Raw genomic sequence first — 15,184 nt, 5'->3', positions numbered from 1 at the left:
ATTTTCAGAGTTGGAAAGAAACTGGTGGACATTAGACACCGTTATTTTCCTTTGAGACTTAACAAGGGATCTAGCGATACCTTTTCATAAAGAAAGCCAGAATCTGTCCAGTGGCCAAGTGATGAGCTTTCTCCTGGGTCTCTCTGTGTGCAGAAGGCCTGGCTGTGTCCCCACGCCTCTGGGTGGTAGAACCTGGTGTTTCCAGCTTGAGAAAGCAGCTCACCCAAAATGCAAACTACAGGAAAACTTAGATCTCCGAGCGTGTGACCTAGAACACGAATGTGTGAACATTTCTCCTCCCGGGGAGTTCTATTCTGAAATCAGTGGACATATGTTTTTACCTGTTAATTTTCTCATTGGTTTATTCCCCCAAATGGTTAAACCAATTGCTTGTAAAGTAGTAGAAGACTGTGGTTTCTAAGGTGGATGGTAATCTCGTTTTTCAGACCAGATTGCTACACCTGACTCTAGGGAGCTCACACAGGGCAAGAAGCTCCCCTGGGCCTGGGACATCCAGCATGATTTCTCCTCTCTGCTATTCTGAGGGTTGAGGGGTCTTGGCTGCTGAGGATCCTATGGTGGTGAGACATGAATCAGAGAGCACTTTTTCTTCTTCTTTTTAGTACTGGCGATTGAACCCAGGGCCTCATACCTGAGCAGGCTGTGGACTCAGTGATTGGAGGGATGGGGAGTCACAGGCACCTGTAATCCCAATCAGAGCCAGTGTGACCTGGATTGAATTGTGGTTTGAATGTTTTTCTTGAAAAACTGTCAATTATTGTATAACTGACTACATATACATTGCTCAAATTTGGAGAATCACACAAAATAAGAAGAAGCAAATTTAACCACCTGTAATTTTACTTCACAGAGTTATCGTTGACAATCAGTCCATTTCCTTGGAAAAACATTCTGAAGCAGATGCCTCATGCTTTTGCCCTTTCTGAATGCCACCAAAAATGAGATTTCCTGATGCGGAGTCCAGCTCTGTGGCTGTCAGGGAACGGGCTCAGGGCATAAAAGCCAGTGGCAGAACTGAGAGCAGTCAGCATCTGCAAGGAATTAAACCCTTCTTCCTAATCAACGTGGTTTAGGAATGTGTTCAAAGCTTGGCAAATTATTTTTGGTTTGTTTCGTTTTGCTTACATTTTAGTTACCAATATCTATTTGAGGGCAAAATTCAGAACACGTCTTATATAATATAGCCACTCTTGAGATTTAATTCCTGTGCACTCTTTGATGGTCGGTTTTGTAAATATTTCACAGGTGTTTGAAGAGAAGAGACCGTTTTTGTAGGGAGCTTGTACATTTGTTCTCGGTTTATCCCCTAGTTGGTGGTATTATTTTATTATCCAGTATAATCTATGCTGCTTAAAACATTCTAGCTATTCTTTGACTTGTAAACAAAAACTTGCCTTGGTCTATCAAAATTTCCTTACAATTTTTTTTTGCATGAATTTCTCCATTTTGAAGAGTTTTTACAGTTATATGGTGTTATTTTATTTGGCACATAAAGGTTTATGGTTGTTATAGTTTTATCATAATTAGATCTTTACCAATACTTAGTTATTTTTATCAGTTATTTTATTTGATATCTTTTTTGTTGAGACAAGGTCTTGCTTTGTAGCCCAGGCTGGCCTTGAGCTCACACTGATCCTCCTGCCTCAGCCTCCCTAGTGCTGGGATTACAGGCGTGAGCCACCATGCCTGGCTTGATATCATTTTTTAAAAGTCCTGTTTTATTTCACTTGTGTGTGCCTAATGTATCTTTGCTCACTCTTTCAAAAACATATTTTCTCGGCTGGGGATTTAGCTCAGTGTTTCTGTCACCTGCCTCACAAGTGCAAGGTCCTTAGTTCAATCCCTGGTACCAAAAAATAAATGTATTTTCTCTTTTTGTTTTTAGGTAAATCTCCTCAATAATTGATCTATTTTCTTTTTGATCTAATCTTACCATTTCTGACATGGAGACTATTTTGCTTATTGTCTCAAAAATATGTTTTCTCTTACATTTGGCATGTTATTTATTTATTTATTTATTTATTTTTGGCATGTTATTTTTATGCTCTGCATCTTTTTAATGCATGCTTGACTTTTTCCCTTTGTTTTCTGTCTTTTGCTTTATCGAGTATATTTTCTTTGATTTCTACAATTGGGAAGACATAGGTACTATTTTTAATCGTTTTAATGTGATCTCAAGGCTATGAGCTATTTCTCCACCTGTCCCTCACCTGACACAGCTGACCTCCCTTCATACCTACTGGACTGACACCTCTAACTGCATTTAGATCCACACCGTAGACACACGGGAGCTGGACTGTGGCAACTCCAGCGGGAGTCCCAAGGTCTGCTCCCTGCTGGCAGAATCCTCTTCTCAAATCTGTAGCGGGAGGGAGGGTCTCCAGCCACATTTCGGTGTTAGTAGGAGGCATTGGCATGGAGGCTCCTCTGCCTCTCCTCCCTGGAAGAGGAGCTAAGTGCATCCACACGACCAGGAGTGCTTCATGGCTCTACTGGGGCAGCCTCAGAAATACAGATTCGCAGGCTTGTGAGCGACTGGGGAGAAGGAAGTGGCCCCCTCCACTTCAGGAAGCAGTTCTTGTCTTGTTTAAAGTCCACGGCCCAGCTTCTCCTTGGCACTTGCTGGGCACCTCTGCAGTGGTCCTGTGGCCCTCTTGTCCGACCCTGGTACTATTTCAGAAACCACAGTGGTTCAGCTAATGAATTTCTCAGTCCATCCTCATCTGCTCCACCATTGGCAGAAATTCCACCAAGCATTCGTTGGTATCCCTGCCTTCTGGTCCACTTGCAATTTTAAAGTTTTGCGTGTGCCTTCAAGGGGGTTTTACTGGAATTCTGGAGAGGATGAGCTGAGCAACCAGACACCTGTTGGGAGCTGCCAAATGCATGCAGGATCTTCACGTCTGGCTCTGAGGGGCAGAATGAGAATCACAGGGCTTTGGGTGTCATATAAAGCTAATGACCCTCATTTCAGCTGATGCCACAGTCCAGATTTCCCAGTGTGCTGAGCAGAAAGACATCACAAGGCACCTCACAAATAAAATAATAACAAAGCAGGATAGAAAGAGGGATTTCACGGTCAACCGTGATGGGAAATGGTACACTCTATACCTCTCGGACTCTACAATATACCCTCATGTGTAAACTGGAAGCATCCAGAAAAACTACCTTGACTTTGTTTGGACCAGAATTTCTCAGTACTGTAATTTGAGGCCTTTATGATAGGGAACTTGGGATGTGTCCTGGAACTGTTCTCCTTCCAGTGCAGCACAAGGAGAGACGGCCAGGGTGGGCATGAGCTTGTCTGGGCCTCTCCGGCTTCCATGTTCTACCGAGTTCTGGAACTAGCATGATCCAGGCATGGCCTTCTGATTCTTTGATATTATTCACAATAATGAGATCTTTCGAAAACAAAATGCCTGGAGTAAAAACCAGTCTCACTGATTTATAATTAACAACACATTTTCAAGCTTCATAGGAAATTAATTCAGAAAGCTTTCATTTAGATTTCATCTCTGTGTCTCACATATGACAGCAACTGAAGAGTCTGTCAATGTCACTTAATACTCAAGAATGATCCGTAGACATATTTCTTCAAAAAGAGTCTTCATTACAAACACAGATAAACATTTCTGATTTCACTTTCCAGGTACTGAGTATAATTTGTATTTTGCTCTTAGCCTTGGTAACCAAAGAATTCAGAAACAAATAGAGTGCCCTGTTTCCAGGTCTCTTTCTGAAACTTATTTTTTTATTATTTATTTATTTATTTTTAATTTTCTTTTCTTTTTTTCCGCTTTTTTTTTTTTTTTTTTTTTGGTACCGGGGATCGAACTCTGGTCCTTGGGCTTTCGAGGCAAATGACAGAACCACTGAGCTAAATCCCCAGCCCCTCTTAAACTTATTTAGGAACATGAGCCTTTCTGTTCACTTTGTTTAATCTTTGATTTTTTACATCCTTTATTCTCCTGTGTTTTTAAAATTTCTCATGGTATTGAGGATCCTTTGAAATTAAGTAGGATTTAGAGCTTCAATTTTACATGTATTGATCAGGCAGTATATTAGTCTGTTTGATGTTACTATGGCAAAATACCTAAGGCAGGCTAACTTTGTAAAGAAGAGAGATTTAGGGCCAGGGATTTAGCTCAGTGGTTCCAGTGCCTGCCTCCAAAGCACAAGGTCCCGAGTTCGATCCCCGGTCCCCAAAAAAAGAAAAGAGATTTATTTAGTGTGTTAGTCACCTGTTTGCCACTGTAAGGTGTTACATTTAGATGATTATGGGATCCTTTTTTTTTTTTTTTTTTCTGGTACCGGGGATCAAACTTGGGACCTTGTGCTTGCGAGGCAGGTGGCAGAACCACTGAGATAAAGCCCCGGCCGTATAGATGATTATGGTATAAAGGGACGAGGTTTCTTTTGGCTCATGGTTTTGCAGGTTCCAGGGCATGGCTGGCTGACTGTGGTCACAGCATGGTAAGAATGGGTAACAGAGTACAGTGGCTCAGCTCATGGCCAGGAAGCAAGAGGGGGAGAGAAGATGGAACAGTTAAGGCACTGCAGTCCCCTTGAAGGTTCCCCCTGGATGATTTAGGAACCTCCTCCTCCTAGGTCTCACCTCTTAAGGTTCTACCCACCTCCCAATAGCACAACTCTGGACATGGAGTCTTTAACACACGGCCCTCTGGGGACCCTCCGGATCCAAACTGCAGCCCTGAGCTCAGAGCTTCAGAGCTCCAGGGAGTGGTGAGGGCCCTCAGGCTCTGTCTCATCACGCTGTGAGCCTTGTGATATGATTTCCTCTCACACAATACAGGAAGCCGGACAGACTGGGGTCCCCCAAGCCGCCAGGCTCTGCTGTCCACAGCCCTAAACCTCAAGCCTCAGGATGTATGCTGCAGGGGACGGAGCACCCTGAACTGTTGCAGGCATGAAGAAGCAGCTGGTGAGAGACAGCTTGGCCAGGAAAAGGGAAGCACCAGGGACTCAGGGACACACACACACCTCCCTGCACAGGTGCAGTAACAGCACACGCAGCCAGGTGAACAGGAAAAGGCCCGCTAATCACCTTTTTCAGCGCAACAAATGAGCCCCTGTGTTGTGATGCTGATTCATTTTCATCCCTGTAACTCTAGCCAGCTGGAGAGGAGATTTTCTTTTTGGGAAAATGCTAAAGATACACAGTTAAAGCAATAATAAATATCCACGTGCCCATTACTCAGCTTCAGCCCCAACAGTGGTATTTTTCTAATTCTGTCTCCCTTTGCTCTGCCTCATGTTCTTAAAAATATTTAAGGCAAATATCAATTTATTTCTACCAGAGGACAACTTCTTTTCTTTATGAAGGGCTAATTTTCATGTCATTATCACACCTTATAAAGATTAATAATACTTTTTAAAGTCTTGTACTGTTCTATTATCAAAGATCCCCAATTTTCTCAAAACCCTGTGGCCCATTCCCATCAGATTCCTGAACATGGTGTGCAAGTTAGGGTTGAGAAAAGCTATGGTTTTTCTACCGCTTGGAGTAAGTGTGTAAGGATGCAAAAATATTTCCTTTAATTATGAAACTTGCTAGTACTTATGAATGCAGCATAAAATAGCTTTCCTTTTAGCCCAAATAGTGACATTAAATAAAAGTTTTAATATTACCACATTATCCATGATTTTAATTTTTCTAATAGTAAACAGTGCCCACTGAATTTCACTTCTGCTTTTATTCCATGATGTGATATAGAACCCCTTCCCATACTGATAGCCTTTCACATGGTCTTTTTTTTTGTTTTTTGGTACCGGGGATCGAACTTGGGTCCTTGTGCTTGCAGGGCAGGAGCAGAACAACTGAGCTAAATCCCCAGCCCTCACATGGTCTTTTTAACCTGTGTGTGCTAGTTCACTTTGTGGCCATTACCCCGTAGCTTTAGTAGTTCTGCAGCATTTGCTTTGTATTTCGGATGTGTCAGAAGGGAGTCGTGGCGAGAGGGGAAATCTTTGCTCTTCCTCTACTGTATTTGACCTTGATTTGGGGTCTGTGGAGGGGAGTAGGCAGCAGAGGGAGGGGATTAGGAAAAAGGGGGTGGTTTCTGGGGTGGTGTCTGAGAGGACAGTTTTTCTTTCTTCTTGAATGATGAACCTGCTCCATGCAGATCCAGCCCTGGGAATCCACTCATCCTCCTCTGAGACAAGCCGTAATTACAGAAGTGACAAAAGCCTGCCAGCTTTGTGCTTCTATAGTAAACCTGGAGCATCAGGTTCCAATCACCAAGGCACTGATGGGGACCACAGCTTGCTGTTCCAGGAAGCTTGGGCTCCAGCTGCAGTGGGGGTGATGGGTGATGGCCATGGAGCTAGGGCCTGCAGAGTCAACGTTGTGATGTTAAACGTGTCATAGCCGGGAGTGGTGGTGCATGTGTTATAATCTCAGCACTTGGGAGGCTGAGGCAGGAGGATCACCCCGAGTTTTAGGCCAGCGTGGACTATATAGTAAGACCCTATCTCAAAAAACAAAAAATAAAAAAGTCACATCTTACTTGTCAATTAAACATTCTAGAATAACCTTATACACACACAGTGGCTGGATTTACCACGTTATGGTACACGGGGGAAACATGGCCATCAGGTTCATGGTGGTGAATAACCTATGCAAAGCAAAAAGAGATATTGACAAGGGTCCTAACCTAGTGCCTGTTGGGCTGGTGATTATAGACAATATTATTAGATACCACTGTCTTTATTGTTACTTCATGAGAATTTTCAAGGAGCACTTTCGGGCATGTAAATTTTTGTTTTGGTTGAGATTTTTTTCTTCAGGAGTTTTAGGAGCAGGATTATTGGATCTCAAATTGAACAAGTTTTAGAAGGAGAAAAAAAGAGAGAGAGAGTTGTGTTGTTTTTGAAGAAAATAGTGATATTAATCACCAAGCCCACAAGCATCTCAGGATACCCTAGCATGGAGCTCCGGAATAAACGCAGATGTGTGGGAGAGAAACACGCAGGCCAGGTGTGAGTGTGGGAAGTGAGACCTCCAATGGACCTCTTTCACCAACAATAACAAACTGACACAGAATCCATCAGACGCAGACACAGTGCAGCAGGATCCAGGCCATGGAAGACCCCAGCGAGGGCTGGGATTTAGGGAGGCTGGCAATGAGGGATAAAGCAAAGTGCTTTATGCAAGAGGGGCTGTCACCCCTCAATGCCAAGTGTGACACTGAGTGTGTAACACTCAGTGTGTTGGGGAGTGGCTTGGAAATTTCACATCTACACAAGCTAGTCCAACTAAGAAAAGCCTTAGACATCAGCTGGTAGCATGACTTTTATTGCTAAAGTGACAATAAGCAGTATTTCTTACAGTGTCAGCGATTAGAGCCAGCGTGGTACAGGCATCTGCTGGCAGGGAGACGGGCGGCACGTTTGCCTTCTCAGGAACGCCCAGCCCTAGCACAATCCATGTTTGTTCGGTAATAGGGAGCTGTGTCCCAGGATCTGTGAGACAACACTTCGCTGACAGCTATAGGAAGTGCAAAGTCAAGCACGAGGGGGAAAATATGTTTCAGGAAGTAGCAGATGTTCTCAGATCAAATATTTCTGTGAAAAATTGTGGTAAATGAATCCATTGACAAGACAACAGAGGCTATTTCAGTAGCTTATGTCATGGTGAGGAAGAAGAAGAGGAGGAAGAAAAAGAGAAGGAGCAAGGGGGAGGAGGGGAAGGAAGAGGAAGACCACAGAGAGCATCGCGAGCAGATCCCAGCTTGGGCTCCATCTCCTGGGCTTGAGGGCAGAGGCCGAGACGGATCGCAGCCCTGGATGTCGCAGGGTCACCGTGCTGCTGGCTGGCAGGGGCAGACCCAGGGCTTCAGCAGGCGCCTTTGCCAGTGGCAGACAGTTTTAGGTGCTGCTCTTAAAGGCACGAACGGAAGAGGAAAACAGTGAGATGAAGAAAAGGAAGAAAGGAAGCGTGAGGTGAGGCCTGGTCCCATGGAGGAAGGACTCTGAGTGGCTGCTTAGCCCAGCTGTCCGGCAGGGCCCAGATGGCCCCGAAAGGAGCCGTCTCAGAGCAAAATCTCTCCGCTCCCAAGACCGTTTGATGTGGGATTTTTGTAGTTTTCAGGGAATCGCCTGGGATCATGCAGAGCTCGAGCCAAAGTCGGACACCTTTGCAGTCCTGCCCTCCTGCCCGCCTCCAGGCATCCCCTGCCTTCCATGTGTGGCCCATCCCCTGAGCCTGACACGGCTGAGCACTGCCGATTTTCCCAGATGACCTGGGGAGCAGTGGCTCTGGGCTGTGCCTGCCGCCTTGCCATCTGTGGTTCTTCCTCCCTTTCCTTCCCTCCCTTGTCTCCTCCTCTCCTCCGTCATGCACACCAGGAGCTCCGGAGTCTTCTCCCTCCCTTCTGCAGAGCAGGCGACTCTGCCCTTCGGCCCATGGCCCTCCACACCCGGCTCACCCAGGCTTCCCGAGTCAGGATCCCCTTCTCCCAGGCGGGCGTCTTCCAGCACTTGGCTGCTGTTACAAAGCAGACTACAGAGTTTATCACAAGAGAAACTTGCTGCACACAAATATTCATTTGTTCCGTTGTACAGGCCCTTAAGGTGGGTCAGAATAACAGAACATCCTTTTCTCTTTCTCTCTCCCTTCTTTCTTCCTTTCTTTCTCCTTTCCTTCCTTTCTGCTTCTTTCTTTCTCTCTCCTTCCTTCCTTCCTTCCCTCCCTCTTTCCTTCCTACAAATGATCTCTTTGCCACCCACTGTGGTTGTCTCAAGACAAAGTAAATTTGTCGTCTCTTTACAAAGACACAGGCTGAGGAAGTGGCCCGGCAGTGCTCCTGTGCCTGCTGTCCTTTCTACAGAATTGCTGCTGGGGGGCAGGGAACATGCCAAGACATCCAACCACAGGTCCCTTGTCACACTGAGATGAATTTAGAATAAATCCGCCCTCCCACTTGGTGCTTTCAAGTGGCATCTCGAAGTCTATTACAACCACTCAGGTTTCTGACTGTTCCCCAGGTCCTGTCTAATGGCACTTCCGGCAGCCTCATCTCTCAAGTGAGAAGCCTGCAGCGGTAGGTGTGGGGCTTCCTTTCCTCTTCCTCCCCTTCAGGAATCTGCCCTCCATAGAAGCCAACCCCTGGTGAAGTCCACCTCAGGGACATTTCTGTGTGTGTAGTCACCGCCCGGTTCATTTCCCACCGGGATCACAGCAGTTGTCCTTCAGCTGGTTCGACATATCTTCCCATTGATCTCAACAAACATTTGCTCTTTTAAATAAATGCAAGTCTGATCCCATTGAATTTAGGATAAGTGTGACTTTGACTTTTGTGTTTGTGCCCCTTGGCTGGAGCACACTTCCCACGCTGGAAATATGGCTTGACAACCGCCCATCTTCAGAGTTGGGCTGAAATATCCCCTAACACCCGGTATAAAGCTGTAGCCCCGGTGTCCCTTTTGTTCTTCTGTAGTGCTCACCACCATCTGCCTGCCCTCTTCTCCCGGGAAGCTCAGGACGCAGAGACCTTGTGTGTTCCAGTCATCGCTGCAGTTTCAGTTCCTCCGTGGAGGCATGTCACAAGTAGCCACTCAACAAATATTTACTGAATGTCGAATTAAAATCTCCTAAGTAAATGGTGGACTCAGGATTTAAATTCAAACAACCTGACCCCCAAGATCTTAATATTCACCATGCACCAACTTCCCAGAACCAGGCAACATGGCACCCATGAACTTAAAACAGAACACAAAACACATTATGGAAAGAACCACACTCGTGGCAGAAGCTACTACCGGCTCACAAGTACTCCACAGAAGAGCACGTGGACACGTGGAAAGTAGTAAGTGCAGAGTCTTTTTGTGGCAAGATGACAACTTGATATGCCACTAAAAGAAAACACAACTCGGTCCAAAATCTAATGGTTTTAACAATTGCTGGATAATGCCAGGTAGTTAGTTATGTTTTGAAGAGAAACACAAAATTATAGATCATGTCCTGAGGAAGGAGACCAGTTTAATCCAAGCAAGCCTACGGGAAATAATAACAAAACACAACAGACCTGCGGTTGTCTGCATGCGCCTGCCCCAGAGGGGGGAAATGGCCGAGCTGGGGTGTGGAGCGGTTTAGTGTCTCACTGGAGAAAGGAAAAAGAGCAGTGCTGTGTTTCAGTCGAGGCAGATTGTGATGGGATTGGGTTGGCTTGGAGCCTGACCTAAGCAAGTTACCCAAAGGGTTTCCTGTGGGGGTGGGTGGGAGGGAGGGAGAGAGAGAGGAAGAGGAAGAAGAAGAAGAGGGAGAGGGGAGGGGAGGGGGAGGAGGAGGGGCGGGAGGGACTGAGGCCACAGGATTGCAAGTCTGAGCCCAGTTTGGCCAACTTAGCAAGACTGTCTGGAAATGCAAAGTAAAACTACAAAGGGCTGGGGGTGTGGCTCAGCCTGAAGGCCTTGGGTTCAATTCCCGGTTCCGGTTCCGGAGGAGAAAAGAGGAGAGGAGAGGAGAGAAATGCAAGAAGAAAACTGGCCCATGGGCCACTCCGAGATGAAACGGCAGAGGGGAGGCGTCACTGGGGCTGCAGAGCGCAACCTCAGCAGCAACTTCGGCACAGCCGCACGGTGCTCTGTGGCCCCACTCGGGGCCCAGCATCGCTCCTAGGACATCCCAGTGTTTTCCTCGCAGGCCCCAGGCGGGCCTGGGAGGCAGGGAAGCTGTGCCTCCCCGCACCGTGCCCGCCCTGCCAGCCTGTCCTCTCCCAGCTCCTGGCCCCGAAGAGGCAGGATTGCTGCCCTGGTCTGGGGCAGAAACTATTTGCCCTGGGGCCGTCTGCAAGAGTGAGCTTCAACCTTCAGGGCCTGACCCTTCTAGGACCGAGACTCCTGGGTGAGATTTGAGTAGCATGTTAGAAGCTGAAAACAGTGGAGGAGATAAAACGCCGGAGGCTTCATATTCTGTGGGGGGTGTGCTGTCGGGGGCGCTTTGGTGCCAGGGGTATCAGCGCCCCTTTGCCTGGTCTGGGCAGTGGGTGGAGCAGCCGGCCAGGTGCCCAGCAGGACTTGGCTTTGCTAATCAACGTCTCCGCACTGGCTGCTCAGTGTCACACTAGGGCTCAGTGTCTGGCATTCTGCCTGCAGCTTAAGCACGCTACGTGGAAATTCCAACGTCCCTTCCCTGGTTGTGGAAGAAGCTGGGAGCAGTGAAGGCAGACATGTGGACCTCAAGACACCCTCCTCACCCCCCGCAGGGAAGGCACAAGCACATTCCATCCGCTCTGTTTTCCTTGAGGACCCGGAATGCGGCCACTCCTCACCACGGCCTCTCTGAAGCGGGCAGCCGGGGTGCATGGACGTCACCCCACTAAACCTAGGAAGGAGTTGGAGCTTGTCTTGCAAGGACATCTTGTTGGCCTTATTCTACTTACTTTCCTTTAAATGTGTGCACTGTGAAATGCAGGCACACTTTGGAGCCACTTCATCCCCCGTCTTGCTTTATTTTGAGCTGACAACACATCCCTTTCTTCCCGTGATGCCGTAAACCCCATGACTTTTGTGGAACTGGCCCCCCATGGACCACAGCCCTCCCAGCCTTGACTCGGATCTGCTGTGCCTGGAGCCTTGGCTTTTCCACTCCTTTCCCGGGAGCCTGGGCGGGGATGAGCTGTCTCAGCTACTCTGCCGAGGCTGACGCGGATCTTTCCACAGGATCCAGACGGAGCTGCTGCATGCGTGTCTAGTGTGGTTTCCTCATTTTTAAAAAAGGGAAATCAGCTATTCTGTGACTCACGTAATGTCTTTGTGACCCACGGTAGCACCCTGAGAGACAGCTCCAGCAGTGGTGTGGCTCAAATCACTGGCTTATAAAATTAAACACTGCTCTCTCCCCTCCAGAGTCTGTTTGTGGGGAGAATGTGTCAAGGTGCCCTTCAGACCAGGGGCGAATGCTGCAGGTACAGCTGTGGGTGGTGACAGACCAGCACTTGGGGACTCTATGAGCCACAAAGCACAAGGCTTGGCCACAGTTGTCCCCCTGGCTGAGAAGCCCTGGCTGCCAGGAAGGCGTGGCACTGAGCCATGCACACAGGTCAGTGAGCGGCTCCCTGAACTCAGGGCAAGCATGGCCAGGGCCAGATTTGCTCGTCTGCCATCAGCTGTGCCTGAGCCTCCAGCAATTCTCTATTTTATAAACTCAAATAGGATTACAGGGGGAGAGAGATGTCAATTAGCAATCACAGGCCCACACCAGAACTCTTACTCCCAGTCCTGCACCAAAGACTGCTGTAGGCAAACAAAATCTTACAAGCGATGCACCATCGAGATGTTCAGAAGACTTTTGAAATGGAAAAACCCAGCTTGCATGGGGCTGGGCCGAGCGTTGTGTCTGGAGGAAGTGAGTCTGGCTGGGGCAGTGGTCACGGGCTCACAGGCGTCATCCTGTGGTGTTTATATGAGGTCAGGGACTAAGGTCGGTTCTCCCTGTTACCTTTCACAGCACTCCCGATGCTGCCGAGTTCTCTCCCAGGAGCGAGTTCTCACCCTGGTCCCTCTGGGCCGTGTTCTCAGCTGTATGATTCCCAGCCGCGACTGTCTCATGTCACAGTGAAGCACGCAGGGCCGCGTGATGTTAATGCTAAGAGACCCTGCTGGACTGCAGGAGGGACATGGGGAAGGGAGGGGCTCCCCATGGTACTGAGGGTGCCGCAGCAGATCCCCTTCTCCCTTAAGAGTCAGCCGGGATCACCTCTCCTCAGAAGTCTGCCCTGTGAGCCGGCTTAGAGCCCCCGCCTTGACTCGCTGTGAAGGCAGCACCTGTCATATGGATTAATGGCACCCTCCCGCTTGCTGGTTTCTTGTCCCTCCTGCTCTGGGCTCCATGGTTCCATGGTTCATGCCTGTGTCTTCCAGCAGCTCACCCCAAGGGCTCGACACCATAGTTGGCAACACAAGGTGCCCCGGAGATGTTTGCTGAGGGATAAGTTGGCTCTAGAAACCTCCTCCCCATGCTCACAGCAGGTTTAGCCAGCAGGAAAACAGTGCAGGACAAGATCTCCAAGTGGAGACAAGACAAGAAAATCCAAAGGAGAGAGACACTGGGTCAAAGGAATCCGGGCAGCGAGGTTTGCCCTGGCTACTTTTTATTAAATTAATGTTTTTTCAGATTCACACGTAGTTGTAAGAAACCGTGCAGAGGGTTGCATGCAAGCCCTTGACTTCATTCTCCCCAGTGGTAACATCTTGCAACATTATAGTGTGATATCACAGTAAATATGGCATTGATACAAAGTATGATAAAAAGTATGGTGAATGCTTCAAAAAAAGTATCACGGTAAAAGGTTTGTTGCAATTAATTGCCCTCAAAATCCCTCTCCTCACTTCAAACACATTTACCTCATTGTTCTTGCCACTTTCTGAAGCATCTCTGGAACCCTCTTTCGTGAGTGTCTTTAGTTGTGCTGTTCTGGCTGCCTTGGTGTCCCGAATCCATACAAAATGCTTCCCTTTCAGTTTCTCCCCAAGCCACATGGCCCCGTAGCCCTGATGAGGGTGTGGCAGAGTGGACTGCTCCTGGTGACCCAGTGCTCTCGCTGTGTGAGGATTGCAGGCTCTGGACGGCTCCCCCAGTCCACCTGCTGCGGGCAGGAAGGGTGGGGTAGAGGGCACGGAGCCCAGCACACCCCTGTCCTGGCTCCCCAGACAGTGCTTGGATGCAGTGAAGAAAATGGAGAGGCCCAAACCTGACAGCTGCCTCCCTGAGCCGGGTGCGGGACTGCGACGTGAGAGGAACGGGCAGGATGGCAGCGGGAGGGGCCTTCCTGCCAGCCCTCGGGAGGAAAGGTGAGGTCCCCACGGTGCGTTCCTCTCTCCAGGGCCACCTCCCTGGCACTGTGCCCCACACCCTGGCAGTCAGGGCCAGGAAAGCATGCATGGTAAGGGCCGTGCCTTCTCCCTGTGACCCCCGGCGTGGCATACACTTCCCTGTCCACGTGCAGGTGGATCCAGGTGAAGCACGGGGGGTGACTTCCTTCCATCTCAGATGCCTCCAGCTCCAGTGACAAGCAGGGACCTAGGAGGGGAAGAAAAGTGCATTTGAGGGAAAATGAGTGCAAAAGAAGCCAAGGCAGGGGGAGGCTCACAAGGGGTTTATGACCTGGACACACAGGCTGAGCCCCAGCAGGCTGCACGGGGAGGGAGCCTGCACACTTGCGGGCCTGGCGGGCAACAGTCACAGGGCTGTGTGTGGACGGCCTGACCACAGAAGACCGGGGCGGGGGGGCCCGGCACGCCCACACGCACGGGACAGGACCGCCCAGGAGCTGTGTGTGCGCGTTGAGCACAGATGTGCAGTGCATGTCTTTGTGCTGGAGAGGATACGAGCCTATGTTTGTATGTGTGCGTGTGCATGTGTGCGCGCAGGTCTCAGTGGCCTGGTGTGTGGGTGTGCAGAGCCAGGCAGAAGCAGGAAGAGAACTATAAATAGCATCGCTGCACACAGGCTGCTGTCAGACCTGGACCCCGGGGCAGCGGTTTCCCGTACTCAGAGATGAAGGGCCTCGGTTTACCTGCTGTGGTGTGGGCGGGAGACCCCGGGCACCACCAGAGCGCGTGGCCGCTGTGGAGGTGAGGAGGAGGCGCCGGCCTCAGGCTTCGCTCTGTCACAGCCTCGGCCACATGCTGAGGTGCAGCAGCTCCTGCACGCTGAGCCTCGGGTTTGGCTGCAGGGGCATTCGGGATCGAGAGGACTGGAGTCTTCTGAGTGCAGCTGGCCACACTGGCAGGACTTGATTTTGTCAGAGCAGGAGTTGTGAGCAGCGGGAGAAACCGAGACTCAGCCCAAGAGGAGAGTAAGCCTCAGCCACTCCTCCTTTTTGTTCCCCAGTGCTTGGAGTTGCACACAGGACATTCGCACTGAGCTACATTCCCAAACCCTTCTTTACATGTTTCTGAGACAATCTTGCTAAGCAGCTAAGTTACCCAAGTTGGGCTCAAACTCATGACCCTCCTGCCTCAGCCTCCCAAGTGCTGGGATTTGAGGTATGAGTCATAGTGCCTGGCTGCAGCATTTCCTCTCCCTCAGGTCACTAAACATCACCCTGGTGATGCATTTCCCAGCTCCCTGTCTGGGGCAGGAGGCTCTGGGCCCAATGGGTTTCAGCTGTGGGAAGGTCACTGTACAGTTATCTCTGGC

This window comes from Heterocephalus glaber, unplaced genomic scaffold (assembly GCF_053883595.1).
Source record: "Heterocephalus glaber isolate CG9 unplaced genomic scaffold, H.glaber_assembly_v1.0 deba00001004, whole genome shotgun sequence".
NCBI lineage: Eukaryota > Metazoa > Chordata > Mammalia > Rodentia > Bathyergidae > Heterocephalus > Heterocephalus glaber.
The sequence above is the reverse complement of the archived record's forward strand: the minus strand, read 5'-3'. Positions refer to the sequence as shown.